Below are 15373 nucleotides of genomic sequence, written 5' to 3' on the forward strand. Positions count from 1 at the left end.
TAATGCAGTCACCATGACTGATGTCCATCCTTTACCCAGGAAAGATGAGCTGATGGATAAACTTGGTCCAGCCATGTTCCTCAGGACATTTCACCTGACCTCAGGCTGTTGGCAAATAGCTCTGACAGACCATGCCAAGGCGAAAACTGAATTTTCTACCCCAGGAGGCTTCTACCAGTTTAAGGTTATGCCTTTTGAACTCAAAAATGCACCTGCTAAATTCCAGAAGATGGTGAATCAGGTTCTGAATGGGATGGAGGACTTCTGCATGGCATACTTTGGACAAATGGATTGGACCCTTTAAGGTTGTGGGTGAACTTGGAGAGGTCAATTATTTGGTGGACTTAGGCAATCCTAAGGAGGCCCCCAGGGTCTTTCACACCAACTGCCTAAAGGCCTATGTCTCTAGACCAGAACTGGGAGCTTTGCTTCTAGCCTCTGCTAAGGAGGAAGAGGAGGAGAGAGAGCCTTTACCTGACCTCCCAAGGGGACAACCTTTAGATGGAAAAATAGAATTAGTTAATCTCTCTTCTGATCTGACACTGCAACAGGAGGAGTGCAAAATTCTGTTAAATCAGTTTGCCCCTCTGTTTTCACTGTCACCAGGCTTGACCCCTTGGGGTCAGCACGAGATACTCACTGGTAACTGTTTACCTGTTAAAAGCAGGGGTTACAGAATGTTAGACCATGTAAGAACCCGCATAAAGGAAGAGGTCAAGAAGATGCTTGATCTTGGAGAAACAGAGCCATCTACAAGTCCATCGGCTAGTTCTGTTGTGCTAGTGCCAAAAGGTAGGATCCAAGGAGTTGAGATTCTGTGTGGACTATAGAGCTTTTAATGCAGTCACCACAACTTATGCCCATCCTTTACCTAAGACAGATGAGCTGGTACACTAACTTGGTTCAGCCAAGTACCTCAGTTGTCATGATCTCTGCTTCCAAAAGATCAGGACTTGCCCAACTCCCTTGGAAGCAGACCCATAACCCCGGTTCAGAGTGCCAGCCAGTCCCAATTGAGACCTTTTGGACCCTGTCCTGGCGCCAGTGGCACCAGGCTCATAAAGATGCCCAGTCCCAGCGCTGGAAGCGCCGGGCTCATAATGCTTGGGTGGACTTACCTGCAGCAGACCATGCTGCTTACTTACCTGCCAGTTGAGCCCCTGATCCTCTTCTGTTTGGGACTACTTTTCCTGTTGGGTGGGGCAGGAGCCACTCCCTAGGTTCAGAACACTGGAACTCTTCTGGAAAGCAGGAACTCTTTTCTTACCTAGGCGAGGCTGTGGAAGGAGACACCGAAGCACTACAGGAGGCTATTTAAACCACACCCGATGGATGAATCTTGCTTTGCGTTATTCTGCATTCTCTGCAGCAGAACGCTCATCGTGTCTTCTGCTTCTGATCCTGGGCCTAATTGAACAAAAGCTTATCATCCTGGAATCCAGTCTTCAGCAGCACCTGTAAAGACAAAGAAAGAACAGGTTAGCACTACGGTCTTCAGTGGTAGCGCATCTCTTACCTGGTCCATCGGCTGTCACCAACGCCTCGCGCTGCATTCCGGCATCTGAAAGACAAAGGCTTACCTACTCTTCGCATGCTCCGGAGGTCTTCGCACTGCATTCTGGCATCTGAAAGACAAAGGCTTACCTACTCTTCGCATGCTCCGGAGGTCTTCGCACTGCATTCCGGCATCTGAAAGACAAAAGCTTACCAGCTCTTCGCACGCTCCGGAGGCCTTCGGCGCTGCATCCCGCATCTGAAAGACAAAAGAAGGTGCGTTTAAAGACATTGGGCAACTTTATTACTCACGTGCCATTACTCCTTCCCACGCCGAATCCAGTGGGTATTCCAGCACCCTTCAGCTTCTCTAAAGCTCCGAACTTGTACCTGCAAGATAAAAGGGACAGTTAGTGCGCATCGTGAAGCAGGCTACAAGCGCTTACTTACGTGCTTCCAGGCGCTTCTATTCCTCACGCGGGTTCGATCCTCAATTCTCTTCAGCCCGCCATCGCCGGAACCCTGCAAAACAAGAGATATCATTACAAAAGACTTTTAAGACATTTGAAGTGCCCAGAACTTACCGTTCGTGCAGTTAACGACGGACAGCAGTCCTCTGAGGTCAAGAGGCCTGCACCCTTATCCAGTGAAGAAACTGGTTACGGCACCCTGCCCAGAGGCAGATGGAGAGCTCGGCGTTCACTTACCTAAGGTGAGGGTGTTAACCTTTGGGGTTCTACAGGAGAAGATAAAGGGAAGAGGAGAGAGGCACCCAATAACCCCAGTTCATTAATCCCATATTTTCTATCTGCAGACATCTTACTCTTTAAGTCAGACATACAGTGCACAGAGGTCCAGCCCAAAGAGCCAACCGTGTGTTACACATCACCTTTGAAGATACGGCATTCACCCAGTGAAGACTGGCGCCTCTGCGGGAATCAGGTGAGCGTTACATCAGTGCATTTGACCTAACCTCAGGATACTGGCAAATAGCTCTGACAGACCATGCCAAGGAGAAAACTGCATTTTCAGCCCCAGGAGGCCTCTAACAGTTTATGGTTATGCCTTTTGGACTAAAGAATGCACCTGCTACATTCCAAAGGATGGTAAATCATGTTTGGGATGGGATGGAGGACTTTTGCATGGCATACTTCGATGACATTGCAGTGTTCAGCCCTACTTGGACAGAACATATTGACCACTTAGGATATGTATAGTAGGCTCTTGACTGGGCCAATCTGACCATAAAGGCAAGTAAATGTCAAATTGGTCAGAGTAAAGTGGTCTACCTTGGACATGAGGTAGGCGGTGAAATAAGGCCATTGCCTAGCAAAGGACAAGCTGTACAAGACTGGGCCACTCCTACTACTCAAACCCAAGTGAGAGCCGTTTTAGGTCTCACAGGTTACTATAGGAAATTCATTGAGAACTATGGGCCCATAGCTTCCCCCTTGAATGCGATATCCTCACCCAAATTCCCCAAGAAGGTCATGAGGAATGAGGAGTGCACTTAGGCATTTTAAGGACTTAAGAAAGCCCTTTGTCAAGCTCCAGTCTTAAGAGAGGCTGACTACAACCAATCCTTTTTTGTACAAACTGATGCTTCCGATGCAGGTATAGGTGCAGTTCCGAGTCAGCTGGATGAGAAAGGCAGGGAACACCCAATCTGCTTCATTAGCAGAAAACTGAATGACCCTGAAACAAGGTGGTCAACCATAGAACGAGAATGTTTTGCCATTGTGGGGTCTTGGAAGAAGTTTAGACCATACTTGTATGGATCTACTTTTGTAATTCAAACAGACCACCAACCCTTGAGATGGTTAATGCAGATCAAGGGGGGAAATCCTAAATTGTTAAGGTGGTCTATCAGCCTTCAGGGGTTTGATTTTACCATAGGACACAGGTCAGGGTGTAACCACCAAAATGCTAATGGTCTCTCCAGAAGGTATGACTGACTGGAGTAAGGAGATTCATCCAGGGTGGATTAAATCCTCTTGTCGCTTAATTTGGGGGGGGAGGGACGAGCGTTAGGGAGAATTCTGAGAAATGTGCTATGAAATGTGCTAATTCCCCTCTACCTTAGAGACCCCCAGCAACTTTGCTGGATTTTGAGGACTTGAATTTTTTACCTGGAGAGAGCAAGACCCTTCCCCCCGCCCCTCCCCACTCTCTCATGTATTTTATTGTGATTTTGAACGCTGTTTCTTTTGGTTTTTGGAGTTTGACAAACTCTATAGGCATCATCTTCTACATTGTGTCACACAGCACCTTCAGTGCAGTGGCACAGGGAAGTCTTTCAGATTTCCCAAAGGTTTAAATACCTTCTCTTGGATAAACTCCTGTTTCCAAGAGCAGTAAAGTGAAATTGACTTTACTTACATTTGTAACTTTCTAGACTCAGCACACACTATCTTACAATAGAGTACTGGAGGGGTTACTTAGTACCCCTGTGTCTAGCTTCTCATGTAACATTTTTTTTGTTACCCTTTTAGTGAATGACTGGTGGCAGTGGTTTACTTTTAACTGCTGTGGTGTGCTTTTACCGCAGGCTGCATTCGCAGCTGCAGTGAAGCAGAAAAGGGTGCCATTTTTATCAAAATGGCCGGGTCTTCTTTTTTCGCCATTTCTTTGAGGAAAGGTCCTTCTTGAGATTTACTGTGCGTGCGAAACCAGGTTTGGTCCCTTTGTTTTGTCTTTGGCTCCAGTGTGTCTGGAAGGCGCAGGAAGCGAGGGAGGTGCCTGAAACTCCCTGTGCTTAGTCTTCTAGGAGACAGAAATGCACTCTTAGGTGATGGCCCGCTGGCTGTCCTGACAGCTGGGCTGGAATGAATGGGAGCAAGCTGCATAAAGGACGAGGCTTTTTGGCTTGGAAGGCAGAGTCGACCACTGGACAAAGGAATCCGAAGAAGACCTTGGTAGAGACACCTGCTGCAACTCCTAGACTGTTGGTTTGCCCTATGAAGCCCTGCTGCTGTGCTGAAGCTCCAAATTTGTGTCGACTAGAGAAGCCCTGCAAGGACGACTTTTCCCCTTGAGTTGGTGGGACCAATCAACTCCAAAGTAAGCCACCTGGACATCCTCTCGAAGCTGGTTGCATTTCAACTGCAGGTACTGCTGGAACCTATGAGCCAGGGAGAGGAACACCAGATCATGTGTGTTGCTTTTAAGTTGTTTTAAGTTGGCCAAGAGCTCCAGGAAGATCCTCCAGACTCCCAGGAAGCAGGAAAGGACTGTAAAGTCAAGGAGAACTTACCGCTTGTTGTGTAACCCAACTTGTCCTCATTGGAGACTTGTCTTGGTTGCTTCTGTAGAGTTGCTAACAGCTTCTATACCTCACAAGCCTAATCCGCTTGTGGCCCTACTTTGATTTCTTCTTCTTCTACAAAGATTGTGCAAGACTTTTACCTACCTGCAAGAAGTGCTTGGCTCACCTTGACTTTTGTCCAATTGACTTTGGCCTGGCCAACTGAATAAACACTTCTTCCCTCTGACTCTGTTTAGCCCTCCTTCCAGGAAGGGGTTAACTTACTTTGCATTGGAGGTTATCAAAAGTACGTACCTGCTTCAGAATACTTGTGAGATTTCTTGTTTTATTCTTGTAACATTTTTCTTTGACATACTCCCAAGTATTGCCCTAAATGCAACAGTGAGATATTAATGTCCACAGTGTCCTAGCTATTGAAGTCACCTGAGTGTGTATGAAGTGTCTGTCATCCCAAATGGTTATTTCCTGATTTAGGGAAACTCTGCGTGTGCATTTTGGAGTGTATTTGTGTATTACTATTACATTTCCCCTTCTGGAGAAGGCTTACGCAAACTGACTGTTAAATAAATTAATAACTGTTTAATCAAGAAACCTTGTATGCAAGAGTTTATTTGTATACTTGTCACTGTGCATCTCTGTGTAACTCCCCTACAGCTCACATTGACCCCTCTTGTGATAAGCCTGGCTGCTCAACACGCTACCAACCTAGGTAATACAGACCTAAACCAAAGGTTGGGTTCCTATTGCCAGGAGGTCAGGATTGTTGTGGTGCACCCAAAAGGTACTGCATACAATCCTGCATAACAGTCCCCAAACTTGGTCTTGCTTCCCCCGACTTGCTGTTAGCCTGTCCAGAATAAGTCTGCCTTAGGTTTTACCTACCTAGAATACCCTTGGGTCATTCATAAAGAGTAACATTGGGTTTTGCTTTCCCTGGTCTGTTTTAGACGGACACAAAACGAGTCTTAGGTTTACACCAGCCTTTAAGTTGCTGATAGCTCCTGTACAAAGTGTATAGGTTTTACTTACCTGGAGTAGAACTTTCATCCTAAAATAAGTTTGCTTCCCTTAGTCTGAACTAAAAAGCAACTGTAATTGAATATTACACCCCAAGGTCCAACTCCCCTAGAATAATTTTTATCCTGAATCATCAGAGTTATGGGTTTATACTGTGCCTAGAATAAGAGTTCCACTAGTCACAAAAAGTATATTGTCTAGTTGGTTTAATGAGTGATTTCTTGCTGAGCATCACGGTACAACTATTGGGGTCTACTACCCTTGTATTTCCGAAGGTAATCCAAAAGTAACCATTGGTTTTATTCCCCAAGAATAGGCGTGACCTATACTGAATGTTTATGAACTGGTTGGACTTACCTTAGCTGATGTTAGTTCTCCCAGTAAGGTCTATGCTTTAGTCTGTAAACTTTAAAGCATAGTGATTTGTTTATAATTGTGGTTATATATAATGTGATAGTAATGTGATAGTACTCAATTCCCCCCCAAAATGGATTTGCACAATCAATAGTGTTTCTTTGGACCATTTGTATTACAATTTCATTGTACTGATTCTACAACCCTCCCTCCCTCCTAAGATAAGCCTGGCTACTGCGTCTACGCTACCATGAACTCAGGTGGTACAGCCTTATACTAAGAGTGGAGTCTTGTACTGCCGCAGTTGAATGGTTTTACTAAGCCCTTAGTTGACTTCAGAAAAACTGTCCTAACAATGTGTACAAAGAATACTCTAAAAATACACCATAAAGGAAACAGAGCCAGAAACACGTGGGGACAAAAAAAGATCCAACCCCCTTCTCACTTAATGCTAAGAGGATATTAGTATTAAAAAGGCTGGAAAAGAGGCTCTTTGAACAGAGACATGGAATATATGAGGAGCACCATTGTTTCACTCTGTGAAAGTGCATTCAGAAGTGTAAATAGCCCCTCTGTGAAAAATGCATTCAGAAGTGTGCCCATTGCCTCACTGTGAAAGTTAAATTTGAAGTGCATTTAGAAGCTGAATTTAAAAGTATGCCCAATAGCCTCTGTGTGAAAAGTTGAATTTAGACGTGTACCCAATAATCTCTCTGTGAAAAGTGCATTCAGAAGTGTGCCCAATAGCCTCTCTGTGAAAGTTGAATTTAGAAGTGTATTTAGAAGTTGGATTTAAAAGTGTGCCCAATAGCCTCTCTGTGAAAAGTGCATTTAGAAGTATGCCCAATAGCCTCTCGGTGTGGAGGGGATGAGTGTGTGGAGGGGATGAATGTGTGGAAGGGATGAGTGCGTAGAGGGGGTGAATGCATAGTGCCTGTGAGGACATAAAACGGACGAGTGCGTAGAGCGGGTGAGTGAGCAAAACAGATGAATGCATGGTGCGTGACGTACATAGTATGGTTTGGAATGCAGGGAATGTTTGAAAGAGCATATAACCCATCATATCTCACCACCACGCTTACTCTCTTCTTTACACCACCACTCAACTAGAACACAGAGATACTATGACACCATTCGGTATAACTGTTCTCATACCAACATCCTCCGCTCACTCCACATCATTCTAAGTAAACACTGCTGGTTACACACCCCCAGCCAGGCGTTCTCCTCAGGCCTAACGCAGCCACATTCGGTCTGGATAAATCCTGCCAGAACGATCACATACTACTGATCTCTCAACCACCACACCTACCGCTAAAAAGCAGCTATTACATGAATACCGCACCAGCTGCACACATACTCGGTGCTCACATGCACCTTGACTCTCTCTACTGACCTGAACTTCGGTTCCCAAGGGCATTCAACCTACCAGCGCCTTCAGACCATACCAATGGTATATAAGGCGCTATATAAATGCAAAATAACATAACATATATAACCAGACTTGTGCAATTGGCCAAAAAGGCTTACAGAGTGATTAACACAGCACTAAAAGCATTGGACTCTAAAGCCCTACCATGTGGGAAAAGTCCAGGGAAGGGGAGTGTCCCCCTGGCATACAAAGCCCATAGCAAAGATAATGGGTGTGATGATTATTAAAAGGCTACAGAAAGATAGCCAAGTATTATTTATTTATTCCCTGATGAGTTTGTGGTATATTTAATGTGAGGGTCAGAGTAGGTTTTTGGACAAAGCACTGTGGACGTTTTCATTAAAGACTGGTCCATTATTTGGTCCCCCCCCCTCCCAACCTTCTTATTATTTAATTAAAAAAGCATTGTGAAGCACACCACTGATTTCTTTTGTTACTTTGACATCTCACAATACAAGACCTTCCCCAGAGTAGAAAGTGCCACAGAGACACCGTGGGAGCACAGCAACTTTTGCCACTTAGCGGACATGTACCTTGAGGAGAACATTTTAGCTGCGGAGGATAATGTCATTGTGCACCATCGGTCCTCGCAGTGGCTTCGGTACATTGGTCTGCGCAGAGCATTCCGGAGATGGTGGACCAAATTCCCTGTGGAGCCCGACAATGAACCTGTACTAGGCCATGTTAGAACTGCATACGGCACATGGGGCATTATTTCCATTTATACAGTTTGAATCCCCTAGATGTGCTCCATTCCAAATAGGTGCGAGACATAAATCTGGACATAACTGACGAGACCTGGGGGGACATGTGCATGCAAACCCATGCAGTGTCTCACAATTCCTGATTCCGCTTAATACAGCTCAAGGTATTGCACAGATAGCCCTTCACTCCGGCACGGCTGCGCCCATTCTCTTAATCACATGAGCAGTTGTCCCTAATGAAGGGAGGATGATGCTGGCTATTTTCATATGGTGTGGAACTGCCCCAAGATTGGTGGGTACTGGGAGGAGGTATGTGCTACACTTGCCGATATGATTGACTGTTCCATATATCTTTGAAGACCTTGTGGGACTCAGACGTAAACATGTTAGTATATGCCTAGTTCTAGTGTTGAGGTGTATGCTACTGTTCTGGCTTAAACCCATCATTCCGACATCTAAGCAATGGCTGAAAGCCGTCTCCTCGGCCAAAGATAGAAAAGATCTATGGGCGTTGTTAGGTAAGATTTTCATTTCTATGATAAATCTTCCATACTTGAGTCAACCCCAGAACTTTCTGCTGGACTTGGTGATTATTTTTCCATGTTGCTGGGCGAATGGGAATCTTTTCCCCCCTCATCCATTCTTTTACTCTTTTTATGGGTGACCTTTTTATATCTCTCCATAGTGGAAGTTTGGATTTATAGTTCCCATACATTTTGGGCTTAATGCATTTTCCTATTGCAGCACAAAGCACCTTAAGTTCCCAAAGGTAGAGTGAGATTTTTCATCCCCTTTACATTTTATACGTGAGACCAGCACCCCCCAGTTTATGTGGAGTGCTGGGGAGATGCATGGTATCCCATTTCTCAATAACCTAGTCTCATTTACGTTACTGTGGCAAGCTAACTCTTATGGCTGGTGGCAGTGTATCTACTTTAATGACTTTTTAGTTAATATTACTAATGCACAGAAGGGTCACCATTCTGCTAGAATAGTGGCTTTCTTCTTCCATCACCATTTTGAGTGTGCTTGTCCTTTCTTGGGTCTTCCTCTGCTATCCTAGGTGGGTGAGGATCTGGTTGAAGTTTTGTCTTCGGCTGGAATCCTTTGCGTTTCCTGCTGAGGCTCCAGTATGTCTGTGAAGGCAGGAAGCGAGACGCGAGCCTGAAACTCTGCAGCCCTTTGTCTTCTGATGTGCCTGAAAGGAACCAGTTCCTACAGGGGAGCTGGCTGTCCCGATTGGATAGCCAACCACCCCTTTCTGTAAACTGCAAAGAGAGTTTACAAATGTGTGTGGGTTCCTGTTCATAAGTCTAATTCTGGGAGCTGAAGACAAGTCAACCACTGGAGCTGAATTCGGAAGATGAAGAATCAATGGCTGTAACATACCAACGACCACAGATTCTGCTGTGTAATCAAAGCCTGTTGTATCCCAAACTTCCAAGCGACCTGGGGGTCCCGAAGACGGCCACCCCAACCCAGAGGCTGGTGAGACTCACTAGTCTTCAGAAGACCTGAGAAACGAGCCCTCCCTCGACATGCTGTGACCTTGCTTGTATGAAAACCGACAATACCCTAGGGTCTCGAGCTAGAGTGCTGTGCAATGTCTTCCAATGTTGAATCCTGCAGAAACTCTGGTGGACTCTCTGCTGGACCTCCAGAGATACAATTCCACTCGAAGTCCCCTCACCAGAGTGCTGGACCGAGATAACAAGATGATCCAACTGGCGACGAACGTCCTTCATGCGTTACCTTGAAAGGGGCGCCAAATCCACAGAGCCGTGAGAAGCAACAAAGAATTCCTTGTTGGGAGCCTTTTCTATCGAGTGCTACTGCAGGTTCCCATCCAGTGCAAGTTCTTTCGTCATCATGGCCAAGAATCCAGGGACCGGGTCCTGTGCTGCTGAATCTTGAAGGCGTCCATCTGCAAGCTCTTCTTCACTGCTGAGGTACTGTGTGGTGTCGCTGTGTGGCTAGGGTGGTGATTTCTGTGTTTGGCAGTTCGAAGTCTCTGAACACTTTCTACTAACTGTATAGTCTGTACGTACTTTTTTGACAACAAATCCTCTGGCACTCTGACTTTCCATCATCTGAGCCCTATCCTGAGACGCCTACTGTTGGCTACCGCACCACCAGTGTCCCTCTTTTGCCTCCGAGATCACAACTTTTAAGTAGAAGGCCTCCGACTAGAAAACATAACAAGTGTTGCAAATTACTTACTTGTAAAGGGGTTAGTGTGTAACTGGATTCCTGAAACAGAATAAGTTACAAAGTGTTACTAAGTTCTTACTTACCTTTGAGTTTCTTATTGTCCCTCTGAAAAGTATAATACGTTATTTACTTATCTTTGAATTGTGTTCCACTCTTCTAGAAATGAACTGAGTTGGTATTACTTTATTATTCCTGAAATTGAATAAGTGTAGAAGTTTACCATTAGGGTATACTCACCTTGAATAGCTTTTGACCATTCTCAATGTGCAACTTTAGGTTCTGTGAGAAACCTGAAGGTACTCTTGCATCTACTCTCCATGGATATTCTATGAATTTGGCCAGGGAAGGGCCATTGCTTTTGGATCCCAACCATGGGGGTGGACAAGCGAGGGAGGATCACCTGAGTGGAGGGTCTATGGGGATTGGAGAGAGGGTGGCCGAAGGCGAGACATGGTATCCCCCCCTTTCTTGTTATTGACCTACTGTCACCTCACGTAGCCTTTATGGGCTATAGCCAGTCTCAGCCCATCTTTCCCCGTAGTTTTCCTTTAAGTACTGAGAAGAAGAAACAACTAGGAGTAGTGCAGAGTTCCCATTATAAACACCACTCTGGCATTGAGACGAAGAAGAGTGGTCTGGAGGCACTTAGTAATAAAGATCAGGCATTCCCACTAATAGGCTTAAGCAGGGTCACCCGCAGCCTCTTAGTAGTAGAGAACAGTATAAAAAGGTGGAAATCATAAGCACATGAGAGAAGCAGTCGCAGAAGCAACAGAGAGCCAAGGAGTTCCTGTGCTGAGAATCGATGGTCCGAAACGCAGAGACGCTTACTGAGATCCAGAGTGACTGTGCAGGACTGGGAACCCTTGTGAGGGAAGGCATACAGCAGACACTGCCAGGATGCAGCGGCAAAAACAAGCACAAAGACTGGCATGTGCAGAGTGAAGCACCCAGCGAACTGGCCATTTGGTTTTCCCACTTGGGGAGAACCCGCCGAACGAGCTTCAGAGACCTGGTAAGTGTCGAGAGACACCAGGAAAGCCGGAGCGCTCCAAGGGACCATGGGAATGGTAACGTCCACGGAAGAAATGCAAAATAGCACTTATTGAATAACGAACTAAGTGAAAGGTGTTCTATTGAAAAATACAATGCAACATTACATTTAGTGAGTATTGGGCAACAAGAAAGTCGTGGTTTGAGTGAAAACAAGTGAATGCTGCAATTATTAAAAATTGGATAAAAAGAAAGTTACTTGATCGAACTATGAAATGCTAAAGAATGCCTAAACAATCAAGTGTATCAAGTAACCCATTGCCAGAAAAACACCTTAAGAATAACATACAAAACTTATTATAAGGGCATTAAAGAGTTGTCTTGAATATTACTGAACAACGGCCTTTGGGGAAACGTATGGTTGGGCGACCTGTGATGGGGTGGACCATGTGTTCCGACAACTGCACCTAGATCCGGAAGTTTCCTAAACATTGACATTGCCAATATCAAGAGTCAAATTACAAACAAGGGATGTGGTTGATGGTTGTGTGACCTGTCGTGGATGGACCGTGTGGTCTAATAACTGCACCTAGAACAGAAAACACTAAAAGTTGGAAAAGTGGCAAATAAGTGTGTCCCCTTGGTGAAGCCAACCAAGTCAAGTGGGCCGTGCATTCTTTTGTAAACTTGTAAACAGAAGAAACAAGTCAACTGCTCAGTATAATTCTTGGGGAAGGGAACCCTGAGAACCAAAGAACTGGAGAGTGTTTATCTTGGGGAAGGGAGTCCCAAGATCCCAGTGCTGTATGAACTTCGTTACATTTGAACTTCGGGGAAGGGAAACCCATGACCCTCTTTTGATGCAAACTGATATCTGTGAATCTACAGAGGGTAGTTTCTGAACGTGATCAAACCTCTGAAACAATGTTACACTGGAACACTGGAACTGTATTGAACTTGAACACTTCTATTTGGCTGAGAATATTTCCCCACTAAATTTTGTTGTAGTTGTGAGGACAAGCATAGGTTTTGACACAGACATTTTGATTTGGACTTGTAGACAGACTTTCTTTAGATTTATTGAGGCTTGGAAAATCCAGCTATAGCACATAGGGTTATAGTTAGGCATTACACCATCCTGATCCTTAATACAGTTTTGTTTAGAAATATACATCTGCTGTCTGTCATTTCTTTTGACACTATGCCTGTCTATCAGTTCTTACTTACCTTGAACTGCTTACTGCCTTTCTGAAAAGTCTGAAAGAGTTCTTGCTTAACTTAGAATCGTGCTCCACTCTTCTGAAAAGTAACATTGATATAGCTAACTATTCCTGTACTAGAAATAGTGTAAGAGTTAAGGACCAATATAGTTGTACTCACCTTCAATAGCTTGTTGCCATTCTAAATGTGTATCTCAAGTTCTTACTCATCCATGAAGTGCATACTGCCCCTCTGAAAAGTAATTCATAAGTTATTGCTTACCTTAGAACTGGGTTCTGAAAAGTAATCTGAGTGTAACTGTATCATTCCTGAAAGAAGAATAAGTTACATATGCTGCAAGGGCGTTTACTTGTAACCGTGTTGGTATAACTACAGTCTTCCTGGAACTGCATAACTAACATAGTTGCCAATAGGGTCTGCTTACCTTGAATTACACACCGTCATTCTAAAAGTCTACTAATGCGGTTTTACTACCCATGGATAGTTTACTGCCATTCCAAGTGTGTTATCACTAGGGTTTACTCACCTTGAACTGCCTACTGCTATTCTAAATAAGGTATTTACTTTGGTTTGCATACCATAAGTATAGTATTGGTTTTTCGAATTGTGTTTATGAATGATAATAGTACGTACCTTTCTAAAGAATTCTCTTTGCCTGTATATATATATATATATATATATATATATATATATATATATATATAATAATTGAATACACATGTATTGAACCAGGTATAGCACTGCACCTGAGGCATACCCTATTTAATATTTTCACACATTGCAGGTCTCAGGTTGTACATTTCAAGTATTTTCTAATAGTAATAACTATTTGACTACTGTGTCTCTTGCCCTCCTTCACTTTTCACAAGGTAGTGAAGGCGAGAAGCTTTGTTCCTTTTTATCACTGGTGCTTTTTTTTCTTTTTCCAGGGTCAAGGTACGAGGAGTGAAAAAGTGCGTTATGGCTTTAAAACTCATGAAGATCTCTCTCAAAACATGCGTGTCTTGCTTGTCAAGTGGAGAAATGTCAACTTCATTCGTCTCCTATGGCAGGTGAGACTCGAAATTGTTAAAAAAAATGTTTCGTGGGTTTAAGGCAAAAAGATGTGGGATACCATCAACAGTTTACCGAGATCACTCTGTTATTTTTGTTGGACATTTTTATTAAAAGAAAACCCCTTTTACTAACATTGAATTCAAAATTCTTGTTGTCCTCGATGTAGTTTCAGCAAGAGAATATCTCTATATCTCTCATATAGTCACTATAATCAGTGTTACTAATGTAATGGCAGGTGACCATCGTGCTATCTATTTGGGCTGTATCAGCCTTTCAAAACATTAACAGGAGTATTAGTTTCTGGCAGGCTCATGGGGGTTCAAAGTTCCCTAATTTGCAGTAAAAGATATCTTGCCATAACATTAGTAACACTGATTATAGTGACTGTATGAAATATATAGAAATATTCTCTTGCTGAAACTGGGAGATCCATAAGATTTTTTCTGAATCTCCCAGACCTGATTGGAACGCAGCACCAAAGGCGGCCACTGACAAAATGAAAAAAACAATTTGCATGAAGTGAAAACTGTTGAACTCGCAGATACCAGGTGAAGACTTTTGGTGTGAGTACAATTGTATTTCTGTTTTACCCACACCATGTCACGTAGACCACAGAGGGTCCTACTATACTCACAATATGTCTCATCTCTCCCCCCCCTACTTTAACTACAGGTGGAGTTAAAAAGAGATTAATCCATTAACAGCACCATTAAATCTACAGTATTAGTTAAAACTTCTATTTTTAACTGGCCCTGAAGAAAGTAGTGGACTGTGCTTATACCACTGAAACCGGTAGGCCGATAAACAGCCCAAATGAAAGGAACTTACCAGGAAATCTGGTAAAGTGGCTGAAGATACAAAAAATTCCCCTAGGACAAAAAAAGAAGGGGATGTACCTGCTCTTTTGCTTTCTATTTTTCATCTAAGCAAGACTACATTGAGGACAACAAGAATTTTGAACTCAATGTTAGTAAAAGGGGTTTTCTTTTAATAAAAAATGTCCAACAAAAATAACCAAGTGATCTCGGTAAACTGTCAATAGTATCCTGCATCTTTTTGCCTGAAGCCCACGCAACATTTTTTAACAACGTTGAGTCTCGCCTGCCATAGGAGACAAATAAAGTTGACATTTATCCACTTGACAAGCAAGACACACATGTTTGGAGATAGATCCTCATGTGTTTTAAATCCATAACACATGAAAATAAATGTTTAGTGTCTGGGCAAGTCTTTTTCACTCCTCGTACCTTGACCCTGGAAAAAGAAAAAAGCACCAGTGATAAAAAGGAACAAGGCTTCTCGCCTTCACCACCTTGTGAAAAGTGAAGGAGGGCAAGGGACACAGTAGTCTAGTAGTTCTTACTATTAGAAATGATATATAAAATAAACCATCCGTTTTTTTTCAATACATAAGTGTATCAGTGTTTCTTTGGACCATATGTATGGTACAGGTTCTTTGTACCCATCTACAGCCCTGTCCCCCTCCTAAGATAAGCCTGACAGCTCGGTCCACGCTTCCAAATTATGCAGTGCAGGTCTATACTAAGAGTTGGAGTTTACTGTTTTGCCTCTAGGGTCGTTTTATAAAGCCCCTTGTGTGGACTTTAGAAAAACTGTCCTAACACT

The 15373-nt window shown here is 43.7% G+C and overlaps 1 protein-coding gene across 1 annotated transcript in view; it reads right to left on the reverse strand.

The window, feature by feature from the left end:
* The window catches only part of DRG2 (developmentally regulated GTP binding protein 2), a 322437-nt gene that overhangs the window by 221611 nt on the left and 85453 nt on the right, over positions 1-15373 (reverse strand). The window lies entirely within an intron of this gene.

Source organism: Ambystoma mexicanum, chromosome 2p, assembly GCF_040938575.1.
Source record: "Ambystoma mexicanum isolate Mex_15411 chromosome 2p, UKY_AmexF1_1, whole genome shotgun sequence".
Lineage (NCBI taxonomy): Eukaryota > Metazoa > Chordata > Amphibia > Caudata > Ambystomatidae > Ambystoma > Ambystoma mexicanum.